This window comes from Phocoena sinus, chromosome 18, assembly GCF_008692025.1.
Source record: "Phocoena sinus isolate mPhoSin1 chromosome 18, mPhoSin1.pri, whole genome shotgun sequence".
Classification (NCBI taxonomy): Eukaryota; Metazoa; Chordata; class Mammalia; order Artiodactyla; family Phocoenidae; genus Phocoena; species Phocoena sinus.
The window spans coordinates 11084370-11102959 of NC_045780.1; the positions used below are offsets into that span (position 1 = coordinate 11084370).

Sequence of the window (18590 nt, forward strand, 5' to 3'; positions counted from 1 at the left end):
TGCCCAAGATCATATTATTAATTTGAGATAATGTTAGAACTGGCATCTAGATCTTATGTTCACTTCTAATATACTGTTTTCGGCTGTATAACACTGTCTTGAATGTTAAAATGAAGTGTAGCCTCATAGTTACTTCACGAAGTGTGATTATTGCTAGAAGACCTAAAAAATAACTTGCTACTTAGGGAAACATTCTTGAGTAGTTAGATGAATCTTGACATTATATAAAATTACATAAGAATTAAAAATAGGTATGGTTTTTATTATTTATTTTACTATGATTTTCATCCCAGGTAATTAACTTGCCACACTATATTGAACTTTTAGCAATATTAGAGTTCAATAAATGTTTGTGGAATGAATGCTGATACCTGAAATGGTAGCCAGAAGAGTTGGGCCTTTAAAAAAATTATGTATTTATATAATCTTGATCATGATGGGATCTATACTAAAGTGAAAATTAACTTGGTTTTAGAAGTGATCTGTAGTAGACTTCTTTTGCTGTTGCTCTTTTGCATTGTCATAGCAATAATTAGTGAAACATAAAAGTGAGAACCAACTGTTGTCTTTATTTTATAAATAAGGAAATATACTCAAGAGGTTATGTGAGTGGAATATAGGGGCATGTTGGAAAATCATGCTTTTGGACATGATTTGTGTATTTAACAGATTTGGTTTTAGGAAAGGTCACTGTTAACTGTGTGTGTGTGTGTGTGTGTGTGTGTGTATTTTCTGATTATAATGGTAAATATTCTCATTGCAGATCATTTTGAAAATATATGTGAAGAAGAAATTAAAAATTACCAGCAATCTCATTGCTGCATAGTAATCACTGTCAACACTTTGGTATTTATTAATGCCATTATTTATGTTCTGTATTCAAAGAGGCGTGGAAGCAAGACCACTGGACTGCAAATCAGGAAACCTGGATGTTCTACCTGTCTATTCCTATAGCTGTTGATTCCAATTGTAGGAGTTTCATGATAGCAACTTTTTTTTTTAATCATGAAGGATTCCTTTTCTTACCTTCCCTTCTGTCTCATTTCTAATAAATTATTTTTATTAAATAAATATTACTTTGCTTTCCAGTGAGGTAAATAGTGTAGCAGCATTGCATTTATCTATACCCAGTGAAGAACAAAGAAAGATGGTGTTTAGGTTAGGTCATACAGTTTTAATTCTGGGGAATATGGTATGTTAGATTTTTTTGAAGTATCAAAAGTAGGTTGAGCATTGCCCATTTGACTCTATAAAGGCCTATGGTCTCCATGAAGGGAGCAGCTGGAGTAGATAGTCTGTAATCGAATACTTTTCAGGTTTAGAATGCTGACACTGATTCCATTGCACATTGGTGTATGAACTCATTCTTCTTCTTCTCCAAATGGTAATTATTTTGCTTTCTAGACCAATAAGCTAATATACCAAAAACTCTTGCCTGTGCGTATAGTTATTTTAATATATTTGTGCTGTATAATGTAAATAATTTATGAGTTACACACATGATATCCCTCAAACTTATCATTATTTTGCCTAATAATCTGTTTTATGAAAAACTAAAGTTATTCTTTGTAATATTTTTACCAACCTTCTCCCAACCAAATATTAATAAAACTGTTATCAAAAAATCTTTTTACCTTTTAAGGTTCTCACTTTTGAGGCTGAGTACTATAAAGCCGTTATTCAAAGTTGCATTCATTGCTATAATTTATGGCAGCATATCCATCTATTCTACTGTCAGATGCTTGTATGTTGTACTAACAGTGGCAAGTACTGACAGAAGGGTTTTCTAGTATCCTGCGAGTTTATATTTTCCTCCTTAGTGCCAATTCCAACTGACCTTATTATAATGAAACCAATGAGATACATCATGGTACCTTTTTCAGAGTGCCATTTGGCTTACTTTTACTCCTTTTTATGTAGACACACTCCAGCTTCATGCTTATCAGAGATTTTTCAATGTAGATTTGATGAAGTCATGTGACTTAAAAAAGCACATCTCTTACCTTACTGTAGAATTAGAGCAATATTGTAAATACTTACTCTAACAAAAAACAAAACTTTAATAAAATTTAGCCCTGTATTTATTCTTCAATAATTTCTTTATAAGAGTAACGTGTTAAAATGTTGTTTGATCATTGAGAGTTATTTAATCCATTTTTGAGTGTTTTCTCAGAGATGACAAAGCTATATGTAAAGCAGGTATACAAACTAAGTTTGCTATTTTAGTAATTTTAATTAATATTTTGCTGATAAAGTAATATTCTAATTAATTTAATAGGTTTATTACTTTCATTTTTGTTAAGTTTAACACTTTAAAATGTGAGTATAGATTTGTGAGTACATTCAATAATTGAAATGATTTGTATTCATTTTGACTGAAATGCTATTTTGCTGGTAGCACTACATACCTTGAGATTAATTCTAAGGCATGTTCTCAGCTCTTCCAGTTCTCCGTGTCATTCTCCTATGGGCACTGCCCAAGATACAAACCTCTGTGAACAAGTTTCCTCTCCTGTAAACTTTGTGGAGTGCAGTGGTTCAGCATTTGGTCACCATTTATTGAGTGCTTACTTGCCAGGCACTATTATGAGTCAAAGCAATTAAACACATGGTTTTTACTCAGGTCACATTAATCTAGTTGTAGACAGATAATAAAACAATAATAATTACCGATTGATAAATGCTTTCATAAAGATAAGCACAAGGTATATGTGCTTAGGAAATGACACTAAATGGGGGATGTGGGTTAGAAAATGCTCTCCTTTAAGAAACAACTCCTGAGCTGAATCCTGTCAGTCAGATCAAGTGGATTAAAAAGGACCTTTTTTAAGCACGTACAGAGACTTAGAGATGTGAGAAAGCACGGCCTTTTCTTTCTTCGCCCTGTTTCTCCATCATTGGCTCCTTTTCCATAAAAAAATTTCTTTGAATTCCCACCCTTTTCCTCCAGTATTCTTTTACTTCACCTGAAATCTAAGTGCTTTTTCATTCTTTCAAGTCCAGTGTACCTCCAGATGAGCAAAGAACTTGGCATTCTCTAGATATTTTGCTTCCAGATCACTTTCTTTTTCATCACCTTCTTTCAACAATTCCTTCTCACCTTGAAATCTGTGCTATACCTGCTTTATCACAGTTGCTCCTATACTTATTGCCATTATCTGTTAACCTATAGGATATCCCTCGAGGAGTTTTATCTCCTGGCTCACTATTTTCCTTTGTAACCTATCTTTTTCCTAAGCATCATGGATAAATTCACCTCACAGGTAAATGTCTCCCATGTAGCAGGCCTCCATTCCTGTTCCAACAACTTGTATTTTCATGCTACTTTAACAGCCAGCATATATGGCCAGACATCGAACTTTGGAATCACCAGAATGGTTGTTTTAAAAATCTTAATGTTATGATTACTTATTCTGATATCAACATACCTTTTCATGTTCCATTCCCAATAACCTGGATTTTGCCTTCATTGAGACATTTGGTGTCTTAAACTTCTTTTCTTCATTCTTCTTTCTACCACATTCAGAGCTGATTGAATACTGTTCCAGTTAGGCACATATGTGAGAATCTTTGGCTTATTTGACCTTGCCACTCTTATTTTTTTGATAATCCCATAACACATATATATGTATGGTCTCTATACTAGCTATGAGTGTGCCTGGTAGTGCTGGGCAGGGGGAGGGGTGGGGTGGAATCACATATCTTGATTGGGTTATTAGAAATGCATGTTCTTTAATCTTATCTGCCATCTTAATGTCTCAATAATTTTTAAACGTTTTTAATTTTGGTTGTGTGTGCCCTCAGACTTTTTCTAATGCATAAGAAGACTTGTGATCAGATGTGCTGCTATAAAATAAATTTGGATATTATGCATTTGGTAATTATATTCTGTTCCTCATCCAGTCCCCATTCTCAGTAATAAAATAATAACCATGAACCCACCCTCCAACTTGTAATCTAGAATAATACCAATATCATTGAAGCTCCCTGTGTGTTACTTCCCAATCCTGTTTTCCTCATCTTCCTTGAACTAATTTTGTGACTATTATATTTATTATTCTGTGCCTTTTTACATGGTTTTAAAAAAATGTGTACCTCAGCCATTTGTTATTCAGTTATGATTTTTTAAAAATATACTTTATAAAAATGGAAGCCAAATACAGTGAATTTTTCTTATTTTTAAAAAATTCTCTATCATGGGCTTGAATTCATTCATTTGACCATCTTCCTTAAACCTCACAATGAAACTGTGAGATAGATACTATTATTATCCACACTTTACAGATGTGGAAACTGAGCACAGATGTATGTTTAAGTAATTTGCCTGAGATTATGCATCCAGTAAGTGTTAGTGTCTAGATTTTAACCCAGGCATTCTGTCTCAAATTCCAAACTCTTAAACATTATACAGTGCTCACATTCACTAGTAATCAGGGCAATGCAAATTGAACTGTGATGCCCGCCATCCATGGATATGTCTGTATCTGTTTTCGTTTTGCCCCTCTCTCTATTTACATATATCTAAAATACCAACAGATTATCTACAGAGGACTGAGAGTCAGATGGATAGGACAACACATTTCTTGTCAGCAACATTGGGATTCCAGAAGACAGTACTCCAGAACTCACTGATAAAAGGGGTAGGGGAAATAACTTTGAATCTAGAAATGTTTTATCCAGACAAATTAACATTTTATAATAGGATAGAAATAAAGACAATTTCCAGCATACAGGGACTTAGAAACTACCCTGTCCGTTGATCATTGCTGAAAGACTTAATTATGTACTCTAGCATGAGACGCAGTGAACCAAGATAAAATAGTGGGATGTAATGATGCACAAAGAAAGCAGTAAAACACGTTGTTAAGCCTGAATATAATTGAAAACAAATTACATGGGGGTTGGAAGAAGAAGTGTAGAGGAGAACAAAAATAGTAATCTATGGTTCTGGTCCTGTTTGAGGAAAGGTTAGATATACTTGCTAACACTAGATTTGGCTAGGAAAAAATTACTACTACTACTAATACCACCTACAATTCACTAACCATTTAGTATGTATTAGATACTTTGTAATCATTTTACAGGTATTATAAGAGGATATATATGTATACACACATATATATATATCTTGAATGTGAGTACACACTTGTGAAGGTGTGTAAGCAAGCCCTTCATGCCTTTATTTCCTCTGTTTTATACAACCAGTGTTTTAATTGCGCATTCAATTCTCCATCAGACTATCACGCTGAGGAGGATCTCTCTCTGCCCGTTGTTGGACATTAGGGCTGTAGAGTGTATTCTTTAGTCTGAAGAAATGACTGTGAGCTGTGCGAATTGGGACCCTGTCCTTTTATTAGTCTTTATTTTGATTAATCTGAATAACCACTGTCCCAAGGTATTGCACATCAGGGTTCTCATTGTAATCTCTGCCTTCCGACTTTAAATTGTTTTCCAAACTGGAGTAAATGGGGTGGATTTGTTTGGGGCCCTTTAATGTTGGGGGACCAGCGGGGGTCTCTATCTCTTTATTACTCAAGAATTGAGTAATAAAATTCATTGAGTAATAAAAATTGAGTAATAAAATTTGTTATCTCTGACCCAGTAGCCTCCTGTGTTTTGTCAACATTTATGAAATGGGCAGGCTAATTTGTCAGCTTGCAAGTAGGGCAAAATCTCAGACCTTTCATAGTTCTTAACCCAGTAGATTCTGGGGTTTTGATCTTACAGGATTTGTTTTCTAGTGGAAGAGACAGACTGTGAAACAGTTAATTACACTGTGATAATTGTTGTGATGGAGAATTATAGTTAATTTGGAAGCATCTAGCAGAAACACTTAGCTAACCTAGTTAAGGAGAGTCAAGGAAATCTTTCTGAGGGAAGTGACATGATGAGAACTAGCGAATAAGTTAGCCAGGCAAAAGACAGGGATGGGAAAGAGTTTATACTTCTTAAAGGGTTTGTGCATGATTGCCTTACGCTTTTCTTTGTTTTGTGTTCATGAATTATTTTGCTATTCACATTTTAAACTCCTGGAATACAGGTACAATTTCATATCTCCCACAGGTTTCATTCTGTTCTGTTCCCTCATGTTTAAGGTATATTTCTTCATTTCTTGTAAGCTGCATCTAGTTGAGTGTTTTGTTCTTAAAAATATATCCAGTTTGACAATCCTTGTCTTTAAATTGGAGGGTTTAATCTCTTTACATGTAATGTAAATACTGATGTATTTGGCTTTAAATATATCATATTACTGTTAGCTTTCTATTTGTCTTGCCTGTTTAGCATGTTTTCCTCACGTTTCTTGACTTTTTCTGGTTTTAAATATTTTTTGTTATTTTTCATCCCCTCTATTAACTTTCAGAAGTATGTTATTTTGCTGTTCTTTCAGTGGTTACTCTAGACATTATAACATACATCTTTGATTTATTAAAGGGTAAAATGAAATCCATTCTTTTCCTCTCTCTCCCATATCCAGTGCTGTTGTTTTCATTTATCTTAATATTTTATATCTTTCTTGACATTGTTGTTACTGATATACACAGTAAATATTTATTTAGATTTACCCATATTTTTACCCTTTTCCTAACTTTTATTTCTTCTGGCACCTGTGTGTGTGAAAATGTTTTATTTTCCCTTCATTTGTGAAGGATATATTTCTGGATATAGATAAAAGTTGGTAGTTTTTTTCTTTCCTCACTTCAAAGATAAAATGACTTCTTTTGTTATCATTTGACTTCTGTAATTTCAGATTTAAAACAATATGTTGCTGCCTTTTTGACGGTAATGTGCTTTATTCTCCTGGTTACTTTTTAAGATATTTCTTTGTCTGTGTATTTTTAGCACCTTTTCTCTGATGTGCACAGGTATGATTTTCTTAGTATTAGTGAACTGAATGATAGAAGTTATTCTTAAACCTATGGCTTAATTTATTTAAATAGCATTGAAAATTTCTTTACTTTTGTGTGTTCAGATAGTGCCACCTGTCCTCTGGATATCTAATTATCCATATGATAGATCTAGTCATTGCATTTTATATCCTTTTTTCTTCCTCTGTTTTAATCCTTTTTATTACTCTGTGCATATATCTGCATTTTTGGGGTTGCATGTTCCAGTTCACTAATTCTTTCTTCAGCTGTTTGTTATCTGCTATCAGACTCATTGAGTTATTAAATTCAGTTTTTTTTTTCAGTTCTAGAAAGTACATTTTATGCTCTTATAGTTTCCTATTAGCTGCTGAAATCCTAAATCTTGTTGTTTAATTCCTTGAACACATTAGTTACAACTAGTTTAAATTCCGAGTCCCATAACTCCATTATCTAGTCATCTGTGTATTTGCTTCATTATCTAGTTATGTATATGTCTGTTATAATATTTTCTTTGGCTTTCATTCCCATCTTATATTTTAATATGACTGACTACTTTTGTGTGAGGCCTGAATAAAGTACATAAAAAGTTGTGGAGCTTTTGCATGCTGATGGGAATAACCCAGTAGAAGGTATGCTATGGTGATGCAGGGACATAGATGGTTGGGAACAATTCACAGAAAAGAAGTGAAATTCAAAGAGCTTATATACCCTTTTCAACAAAGGAAAGAGGGCTTGGACTCCAAGGGACGATACTGTGTGGGGAAGTGACTAGGAAATATGTGGGAGAACAGATGGAAGATAAGGGTTATTGTAGTAAAGTTTGGTGTGTGCAGACTCATCTTGGGGCCAGCTCTCCATCTTCAGTGACAAGGGTTGTTCTTCTCACCCTAGCACCAGAGTGGTGGGATATTTATACCACTTTGACGATGGTAAATTTACACCGTGCTTTCAGTTAGATAATGGGAAAGCAGAAGACTCTTCCTATATCTGTTGATTCTTAATTGCCTTCAGTTTTAAATAACCCTTATGCCAAAGTGGCATATTTTGGGGTGGCATATACTGATCCCCTTCAGTATGAATAAATGATTGACTACCATACACTGAAACTACATGAATTATTGCTCTTTTTGCTGTGATTTAATTTTCAGACAGTAAAAACAACTGTTTGAATTCTGTGTAACCAAATATATTACATTAGTTGATGTAAATGTGACATAAAAATGCAAACTTTATTTCAAGTAAAAATTGTTTTGATATTGACTTCTGTATATAGTTTAAGCTGTAGATCAAGGAAAACTGAAGTAATTACCTACCCATAGTTGGGAATTCCTACATGAACTAGATACTGCTCTTAATATTCCTTAGGATTTCTAAGAAATATTTATGGAAGCTGAGTTTAGGTATATATCTTCATTTTAAGGATTATACATTTTAGGCTACATGATGTTTTACTTAGGCTTAATCCTTCACAATTATGGTATTTATAAGGGAAATTACTAATTTTTATGCCTGTGTATGAACTGTGTATTTGTGTTTTCTAAAAAGCAAAACCAGTACTTTCTTTGTGATAATTTACTGTCTCTAAAAGTTTTTGGTAATTTTGTTTTTTAAATAATATTGCAATTATATTTTTAAATAATATTAATCACTTGTCATTTAGATCGGTTGATCAGCACATGGTACTAATGAAGTTAAAGTCATGAGTGTTGTTCCCATGTAAACCAGTAAGTTTTCCTCATTTTTCTCTGGGTGCCAGTCTCATCCTGGAAAAATAATGAAATTAACATTAATTGGGTACCTAGTCTAAGCTGGTCACTGTTGGGTACTTAAAAGGAATAGCTTCTTTAATCATCTAATGTCCCTGTGAGATAGGTGGTGTTACACTGAGAAGTTACTTGTGAAACCATGAATTTAGTAAGTGGCAGAGTCAGGATTTGTTCCCAAGTTGGCCCAACTCCAAGGATTTGTATCATGCTCAATTGTGGGTCAGTAAAAACCACTTTTTACTTAGCATTTAAAAATAAAACAGCGTTATAAAGCAGACACTAACACACCATTGTAAAGCAATTATACTCCAATAAAGATGTAAAAAAAATAAATAAAATAAAATAAAACAGCGATTATTTAGCCTCATGTTAGTGAATTGTTCCTTTTCTTCTTGGTTAAATGTCATCCTTAATCAGTATCCTTGGACTCTATCACTTCCTTTAATTACCTTTTATTTTATATTCTGATTAGGAATTTGATACATTTCCATGTTATGGGAAGAAGAGAAATTGTATAAGGAAGGGACTGCTTAGGATATTATGGAGTGGAACTAGAGGTACAAAGTTGAATGTCATTAGGTTTGCTCCTGATTCTGTACCTAAGGGATAGGTTATTTTCATGGAAGAATTGGCAGGAATTCTTTGATCAAACAGGCCAAAGGACTATAAAGTTGAAAACTCTAAAAATGTAAATATTATTTTAAACCTCATTTTAAATATGCAAATCTCACAAAACTATATTAAATACTTGTTTAATGGATATATAATAGTTTCAAATATTTCAGTGCGTCCTGTACAGGTGCTGCTCATGGATTGGTCATTAAGACAAGTGTGGGTCCTATCTTCAGTGTGGGTCCTATCTTCAGGGAGCTTATAGTCTAGTGTTTATATATAACTCCTGATACCAAAAGTTATTATAGTTCCCCCCCACTTATTTTTTCCTCTGATTATAAAAATAAATGATTCTCATTTTAGAAAATTTATAGAATCAGAAAATATGTAAAGATAAAAAGAAAAGATTTTATAAGCCCACAACTCAGAGATACACTTTCAGAAACATTTTAATTTAGTTCCTTTTTTCTCTATGTAAATTTATTAGCACAGATGGAACGTATGTTTCATGAGAAAAAAAGTTTACTTATTTGCTGTATCATTTTTAATTTTCAGAGTCTTTTCTCTTTTTGTCTGAGGATTGTGTATATTATTCTTTTTTCTTCTGTGAATCACATTATGGATTTATTTACCAAATCTATAATTTTTCTGTTTTCTAACCCACGAAATTCTGCTTTAACATAATTTTTTCCCTCATAATTTACTCAGACTTGCTTTTTAAAAAATTTTCCCAACCTCTTGAGTTAAATGTTTGATTCATTTATTTTTTTTGTTTTTGTTGCTTCCTAATGAAAGCCTTTTAAAGGAGGAATTTCTTCTCATTAGGATATAAACAGTCCTTTGGGAAGTCACATTCCTGTCCTGGTTTGTACTGCCAAAAACCTTTTTATCTCATGCAGCTTCTGTGAATTGTAGGAATCAAAGGTTGATGTTTTATTGTTCTAGTCACATATTTTTTTTATTTCTCTCAAACAGAAGTTTTGAATCAGTGAATCATCTTTTTAGCTTTTACCTCATCAGGCAGTCTTTGCAATTTATTCAGTGCCTTACCTGCAGTCTTTTGAAAATGATTTTACCCCCTTTGAATCTTTAGATTCTAAATTCTGTCCTTGCTATATGATAGACACCACAGCTGTTGCATACATCACAGTTGTCTTCTCAATAGAGGTTGTAATACACTGTATCCTAGAACCAGAAGATTTTAGAGATTGTATAATTTTGGCCTAGGTGGAAACTGAGGCTCAGAGGAGAAATACCCTGAGGTACCTAGAATACTAAATGAATGTACTTCTGCCCATAGGTTTTAGCAGAGCTTTGATTTAAAAGCAGGGATCTAGGACTTCCCTGGTGGCCAGTGGTTAAGAATCCGCCTGCCAATGCAGGGGACACGGGTTTGATCCCTGGTCCAGGAATATCCCACATGCCTCGGAGCAACTAAGCCCGTGTGTCACAACTACTGAGCCCGCGCTCTAGAGCCCGAGAACCACAGCTGCTGAAGCCCACGTGCCTAGAGCCTGTGCTCCGCAACAAGAGAAGCCACCGCAACGAGAAGCCCATGCACTGCAAGGAAGAGTGGCCCCCGCTCGCAACAACTAGAGAAAGCCCACACTCAGCAATGAAGACCCAGTACAGCCAAAAAAAAAATAAAATAAAATAAAAGTAGGGATCTAGCTCTCTTCCATTTTACCAGTTCGGGCCTGATCATTATTTCTGTGAGAAGGATTTCAAATAATAAATTCAGATAACTTAGGTAATTTAGATATTCAAATATTAAATAAGAATTCGTTCAGTAAAAAGGTTGTAGAGAAACTGTTTATTATGATCTAAGTGCTGTTGTAGAAAGATGAATTTGGCGGCGGTATTTAGTGGTAACTTGAGGTAGGAAGATACTGTGAGGAAACAACAAAGCAATGCTGAAACTGCTTGGTGTGGGAGCTAGGAAAAACGAAGAAGGTCTGAGTCTGAGATATGAGTAAGGAAGAAATACTAGGGCTTGACATGAAAAAATCAAAAGCAGAAGAGTCACAGGTAATGTGAAGGCATCAAGTGTTTATGACTGAGCCAAGAGAGTAATTAATTTTATTTTAAGGAGATAGTTTTTAGTTTTTTTTAGTTTTTGTTTTTTTGTTTATAAATTCATGATGTGTTGCGGAATGGATGATAGTCTTTTTCCAAGAAGTTGAAGTTTTGAGGGGTGTGTTTCATGTTATATATATATATGCATTCTGTTGTAGCTGAAAGTCAACTCTTAGGTTTAGTTAAAACTTTGTTTTTCTTGCATTGTTTTAATTTTCCGTACATTATATAGATTCTGTGCCATTTCCATTGGAAGGAAATTTTAAAGGTGCTTTCCAGTTTTGGCAATTATGAATAGAGCTGCTATAAACATCTGTGTGCAGATTTTTGTGGACAAAATCTGTGTGGACATATGTTTTTCGCTCCTTTGAGTATTATATACTAAGGAGCACAGTTGCTGGATTGTATGGTAAAAGTATGTTTAATTTTGTAAGAAACCACCAAACTGTCTTCCAAAGTGACTGTACCATTTTCATTCCCACCTGCAAACAATGAGAGTTTCTGTTGCTCCATATCCTCAGCAACACTTGATGTTATCAGTGTTCTAGATTTTGGCCATTCTAATAGGTGTGTAGTGGTATCTCATTCTAGCTTTAATTTGCATTTCTCCAGTGACGTGGAATGTGGAGCAGGAATGTGAACCAGGAATGTGGAATGTTGAAATCTTCTTATATCCTTCTTTGCCATGTGTATATCTTCTTCAGTAAGGTGTCTGTTAAGATCTTTAGTATTTGTTTCCTTTCATGTTCAGTGTTTTCTCTAGAGTATACAATATGCATTAACTTACTCTCTACCTTCAAATAATATACTACTTTAAGTATAGGTTAAGAATCTTTTAGAAGTATACTTATATTTCTCCTTTCTTGTCCTCTGTGATCTTGCTGTCATTGGTTTTACTTTCATATGTGTTATAAATCACTTAATGCATTGTTATTTTTGCTTTAGATAGTTATCTTTTAAAGAATTTTCAAAATGAGATAAAACAGTCTTTTGCATTTAACAACAGTCTTGATTTTGGCACTCTTCAATTTTTTTGTGTCATTTCAAATTTCCAGCTGGTATCATTTTCCTTCTGCTGGAAGAACTTACTTTAACACTCCGTATGGTAAAAGTCTGCGGGCAGCAAATTCTCTCAGCTTTCATTTGTCTGCAGAAGTCTCTACTTTGTTTTTATTTATGAAATAGATTAGAGTTTTCATTGTTAGGCTAGGAGTTAGAATTTAAAAGCATATAGTGGTTTGGCAATTAACACATTTAGTTTTCCTTCAAATGTCAGTTGGCTCCTAGTAGCCAGGTGGATTTGTCATATATGTTTGGTATAGTCATATAAAGCAATTATAAAGATGGTTATACTTGCTTTTGATAAAGTGCAAGTTGTTTAAAATATATTTTAAAGAAGGCACTTATCGTATGATAGTTATTCCCTTTGTTTCCTCCTCCTTTCCGTAAAGTTTTTATGGATGGTATTTACAGCAGCATTTGTTATACTCTTGGGTGTAGTTATTCCTGTACCACAGAAAGATTGTCAATATAAATTATTTGTAGAGAAGGCTTGTGTAAAAGAAATAGGAAAAAAACCCAGTAATTTTCTATTTTTCTTGCCTTGGTTTGTTGGCTCGGTTTAGGATCATTAACTTATTATGTTCATGTCCAAATTATAAAGTTTTCCTGTTATTTACTGAACACTTACCTAAAAGTCATTTATTACATATGCTAATGTTTAACATCAGATTTTGAAGGTTAGATGACTGGTGGCAGTACATATTTATGTCTTGTGGGTGATCTCTCTGGTAATGATACTTTTAATTCTTTATGATATTGACAAGACAAATTCTGATGCTGACACTAGCTTAGGGACCTTGGGCAGGTTACTTAACTTATGCTAACCTCAATTTCCTTGTTTGAGATACTCATCTCCCAGAGTTAATGAGAATTAAATGAGGCTATATGCATAAATTATGCAACATATAATTAATGTTCACAAAATGGTGGTTCTTAATTATCATGTTTTCACTTTTTTCTTTGTAAAATTACACACAGTTATAGCTTTATATTGAAGATCTATTCTTTAGAAATTAATAATTCAAGAGCTTTATAATTAGATTATATCTGCTTCTATAAGTAATTTGATTGGCTAACAGTAGAAGACATCTGTGAACTAATAGAAAGCAAAACATAAGCTGGAAGACAGAATAGAGGAAGGAGATAAGACAAAAGCAGTTATCAAATTTTGAACACAAAATTAATTTTTTCTTTTGATGGGCCATTCTTTCTTGTTTCTTTGTGTGTCTCAATTTTTTGTTGAAATCTGGACATTCTGAATATTGTAATGTGGAAACTGGAAATTCTGTTCTTTTCCCTACTCTTGAGTTTGTAGTTGCTATTGTGTGTTATTATTGCTGTTTGCTTAGTAGCTTTTCTAAATTATATTCTGTATTCTGTATAAGATCTGTATTCTCTGCCACTTTTGGCCATTGAAGGCTTTGTTCTGTTAGTTTGATGGGCAGCAGATGTTTTGACAGAGTTACCTTAAATGCCTGGAGCCAAGGAAGGGAAAAAAAGGAAGAGAAAATGCTCTTCCCCATCTTTTGCTCTGTGCTGGAGACTTCTTCAGTGTTTGGTCAGGCTGTTTACATCTCTGCTTTAGCTTTTACTTCCTACTTGTGTAGAGCCTAAAGGTCAGCTACAAATGAAAGCTTAGGGACTTTGTAGACCTTTTCTGAATGTGCGACCTGCCCTGGGCATGCATGTGGCTTTCTGGATTACCCAGTATACATGAAAGCTTTTGAAAGACCTTATACCCACATTTATCTCCTTTCTCCACGTCTTCCTTCCCAGGCTTCCAGGTCTGTCTACTGCTTGCCCCAAGTGTTGGCTTGCCCCAGGTGCTGCAGCTAATACATGTGCCTTTAAAGGCTTTCAGCACAAGTGTTCTAGCTCTAGGAACCTTCTGAGTTGAGTGAAGCAAAGTTCTTTGTGTCTATCCTTGAGGGAGCTGCCAGTCAGGTTCAGACCTACAACTACAGTTCTTTGAGAATAAGGTCCCTAGTGCTTCCTTTGGAACTAGCAACCCTCACCACCATTGCAGGCTGGCGTTCTCGTGACTGTTGCCAATCTGAGGGATTGAAGGTGGGACATGCCCCACAAAGCAGTAGCTTCTTCCTCACCAAGTCTTCCCTTGGTTGTTGTACATTTTTGACTTGATTCCAGAAATCTTCAGAAGTTTATTCTGCCAGTTTTTGCTAGATCATTAGTTTTTTAGGGAGGACATAGCTGCCCACTCTGGTGTTTTTTGGTGACATCACTCCCATTCTTTTTCAAAGGAAGATATTGTAATTGATTTCACTTGAAAATAGTTAGAAACTGGAAGTATATTTAAGCCTGATTTTAACAACTAAAAATTGTGTGTAGTGTACTTAGTCCCTTACTTAGACAATAACATGTCTCCCGAATTTTACCTGTGAAACCGTACATATTTTTTAAGTGGTAATAGAAGAAAAAAATAACGCAACCAGGGGGTATAAACAAGAATGAGGAAACATTTTCTTTGGCTTTGTGGTCATCTCTGGAACTTTAGAAAGGTTATATGGCATTAAGAGCAATTCATTGCTAAAAGAGAAAAGTAGAGTATGGTAGAAAGTCTTTGGCTTACAACCTGATGATGGACCATGAATTTGTGAAGCTCTCCTGCCAGCCTACTTACCTCCCTTCTGTCCTCTCATCCTGCCATCTTCCCATTCCATGTTAAATATTGAATAATTTGCATGGGTTTGTCAGTGTGCTAGTGATGTAGATATGGTTGATAGTTAGAAATGGTCCTTACCCTTACAAAGCTTACTGTAAATTGGGGGTGGAAAGAAATCTGTAAACATCTAGGATATCCTGAAATGATTGCTGTGATGTGGATGGGTTGTAATGTGAGTTCAGAGAAAGACAGTGTTTGTAGTTACTAGGAGGACTTTCTGGATTAAGTGGTATCTAAACTGATATTTGGAGGTTTAATGGAAGTTAAAATTAGGGGTTGGGAGAGAACCCTATTTCATGCATAGGGAGTAACATTATAAAGAGTTTTAGATGAAGTGAGAGATGGCATTGTGGAAATGTTTTTTATGACAGTAGCTAGGGAATGGAAAGTAGAGGAAGCTGAATGTGGGGTGTTGAACTGGGGCTTTATAAGCAATGTTATCTAGTTTAGAGTTTATCCACAGATTTGCAAAGATTTGCAAAGAAATCCAACTGGTTAATAATTATCCAGTTTGATTTAGTCTAATGTACACTGAATTATTCCATATGATCCTAACTAATAATCTAAGATTTCAAAATAAAGATATTTAAAACTCTGTACTTAAAAAATAAAAGATACTTAAATTGCTAGTAATTATAAACCTTAGTACTTTCAGAAGATAATACATTTCCAGGCCAGCATTTGATATTCTAAATTTTCTACAGTAATTTTTATGCTTTTATGTAAATAAAACTTACTTCATTAAACAGGCTCACCTATATTTATTTTATTCACTTATGACAGATTCTTGAGTAGGAAGGGCCATTGTGGACCGCTTTTCTTGAATGCCAATACCTTTTAGAATTTTAAGGAGAAGGCCTGGAGGAAAAGAAAACCCTTAACTGTGCAAATAGAGTGTCATATTGACACATTCAGATTCACAGGAAGTCTCAATTCATTTATAAATCTCATTTGTACTATGGTAACAGTGATTTTAGGTTTTTTTTTTTTTTTTTGGTTTAGCTTTCTAGCCTGTCATGTCAATTTTTTTGCTTTTTAAAATGTTTTCCTGTGTTTCCTTTTTTAGTGTTTATTGCTAATTTTCTTGTAATTGAGCCTTCAAAGTCTTAGACATTCTTACTGAAATAATTTATTTAAATAACTTTAAATAAACTGGTTGTTTTCCTTTATTGTGATTTACTACCTCTTGATGTTTCATTTCTTACCCACGGAAATCATTTTGTCTTCCTTCATTTTACCCACACACTGTTCTCAAAGCACTAATTTCTTAATAGAGCTACTATGACACATCCCATCTGTATTTTTTAAGTTTACACTCTTGACTTCATAGCAAGTTGTTTCGGTACATTTTCTAGTCTAGATTAGAATCCTGGATCTGCCACTTACTCATGTGTGACTTTGGTTATGTTGCCTAACCTCATTTATCTTCAGTTTCCCTCTCTGAAGACAACTATGCCTTTTCCTCATAGGGTTGTTAGGGAATTGTTTAAATAATAAAGACTGACTGTTTCTAGTTTTTCTTGTATGCTTTAGTTGATAAATATTGAACTGTTCATTACAAGTGAGGAATAAATATTTCCCTAATCTTGGAATGATATTTCTGCAAGCAGGTAGCCTCCTTAATACTAATGTATTAAAAATTATAATAGGAGTTAGAAAGACCATCCAAAAATATAGGTCCACTCTGTTCTAACGTTTATAATAAATGTTTTTACAGCTTCTGGCAGTGAAATCAGGGAGCCATAACTGTGCTCTTTTGTAATTAAATGATGTATAGAAAGGGGCATTGTTTTTTTAACTGTGAAAGATAGAGCCTTAGGCTTCACATAATAGCTTGATTGTTAGAATTACACATTATAATTGTTAATTCCTTTAAAAGCAGACTATTTTTTGTTACCACTGAGCCCATTTCTGTTATTTACTCATTTGATAATGGTTCTGGGGTAGACCAGATTCTACTTAAGCATTTACAACTCATTAATGAGATTAGTCTAAAAAATTCTTCAGTGTTCTTCCATTTTAGTGTATACTGATTCTTACAGAGATTTATTCTGAGTCTTATGGACTTAAACTTTGGTATCTACTTCTTCTAGTTCAGTCAGTAAGTTGTCATTGTTTTTCAAATCTGTTTATTTCTCTGTGATTCACTTCTGGAGAACCTCTTCTAAGTTACTAATCATGGGTTTACAAGTTTCATAGTAGTGACCCAAGTCAATTGGATATATGAATATGAAAAAGTAAGCAATTCTTGGTGAGACCATGGCACGGTGAAAATGATGCTTGAGTTGGTTTTGCTAGATCTACAAGTAATATCTAAGAGTACACGATCTACAATAATTTAGCTTTTCCTGGAAACATAAGGTTTACACTGGCTGTTTCATGGTACTTTATAAGTATGTGATCAGATGACTACAATTTTTAGCTCAAAGTTGCGGTAAGAGAACTGGTAATAGCTAACGTTAACTCCTTAACTGAATGCTAACTATATGCCTGACTTTGTTACTAAGTGCTTATAACCCAATTACTTTATTTATTTAATCTTTACAACAACCCTATTAGGTAGGAACTTTTATTCCCATATTGTAGATGAAGTGACAGGCTTAGAGAAGTAGCGTCATTAAAGTGAGTGGTGCAGCTAAGATCAGAATCCAGGAAGTCTGAATTAGAGCCAATCTCTTAACCATTCCCATAGCTATTTTTGTTAATAAACCAGAAATAGTAAGAGGAGTTGAAGTCGTTTCACACATAGAAGTAAAACCAGCTTTTAACCAGAGAGAATATCTAGGTCAGTAAAAGGTTGGAAGTTAGCATAAGGGCTTGTTTCTTATAAAGTTGAATTTTGGAGCTGTTACAGAGAAAATATATATACAGAGTATAATATTTTACAATTTGAGAATATTTTGTTTTTAAATTCTTGAATTCTAGAACTTTTAAAATATTTGCTTCTTTGTCATTAGTTGCTGTAAGAATTAAGTTATTTACTATATGTAAAGCACTTAGAATAATACTAAATGGTATGTGAGGTTAGGTGGTGGTATTATTATTACCATTATTTTCAAATTTATATTATACAGTGTGCTCATCCATCCATATTAATGAACACCTTTCATTGATGGAAAATTAATTTGACTTCTTGAATCTAATCTCTAGCCCCTGTCTGAACCTAATTTATGTCTTCTTTTATACTTTATGTAATTTATAAGCCAAATGCAACCTTTTTTGGAATAAAGTAGAACATACGTAAATACATATATAGATCTTTATTTCTAGAATTTAGCACTGTTAGTGCATGGACTTTTTCTTGTCCACAGATATACTTCTAGTTCTTAGAACAGTAAGTTCTAGTCTTTAATAAATAAAATATTTGTTGAATGAATGACTTCACATTTGTCACGCATTTTATATATGGCTATTATTTTCTGCCTAAATTTTCCATTCTCTAGATCAAAAAGATATCCAGTTTGTTAATGTTCTTCCTTAAGAATGGTACTTATTACTGAATAAACTAATTAATGTGAGATTTGA

The 18590-nt window shown here is 33.8% G+C and overlaps 1 protein-coding gene across 7 annotated transcripts in view; it reads left to right on the forward strand.

Annotated features, from left to right (window-relative positions):
* The window catches only part of NBEA (neurobeachin), a 620064-nt gene that overhangs the window by 33498 nt on the left and 567976 nt on the right, over positions 1–18590 (forward strand). The gene's annotated exons all lie outside the window — the stretch shown is intronic.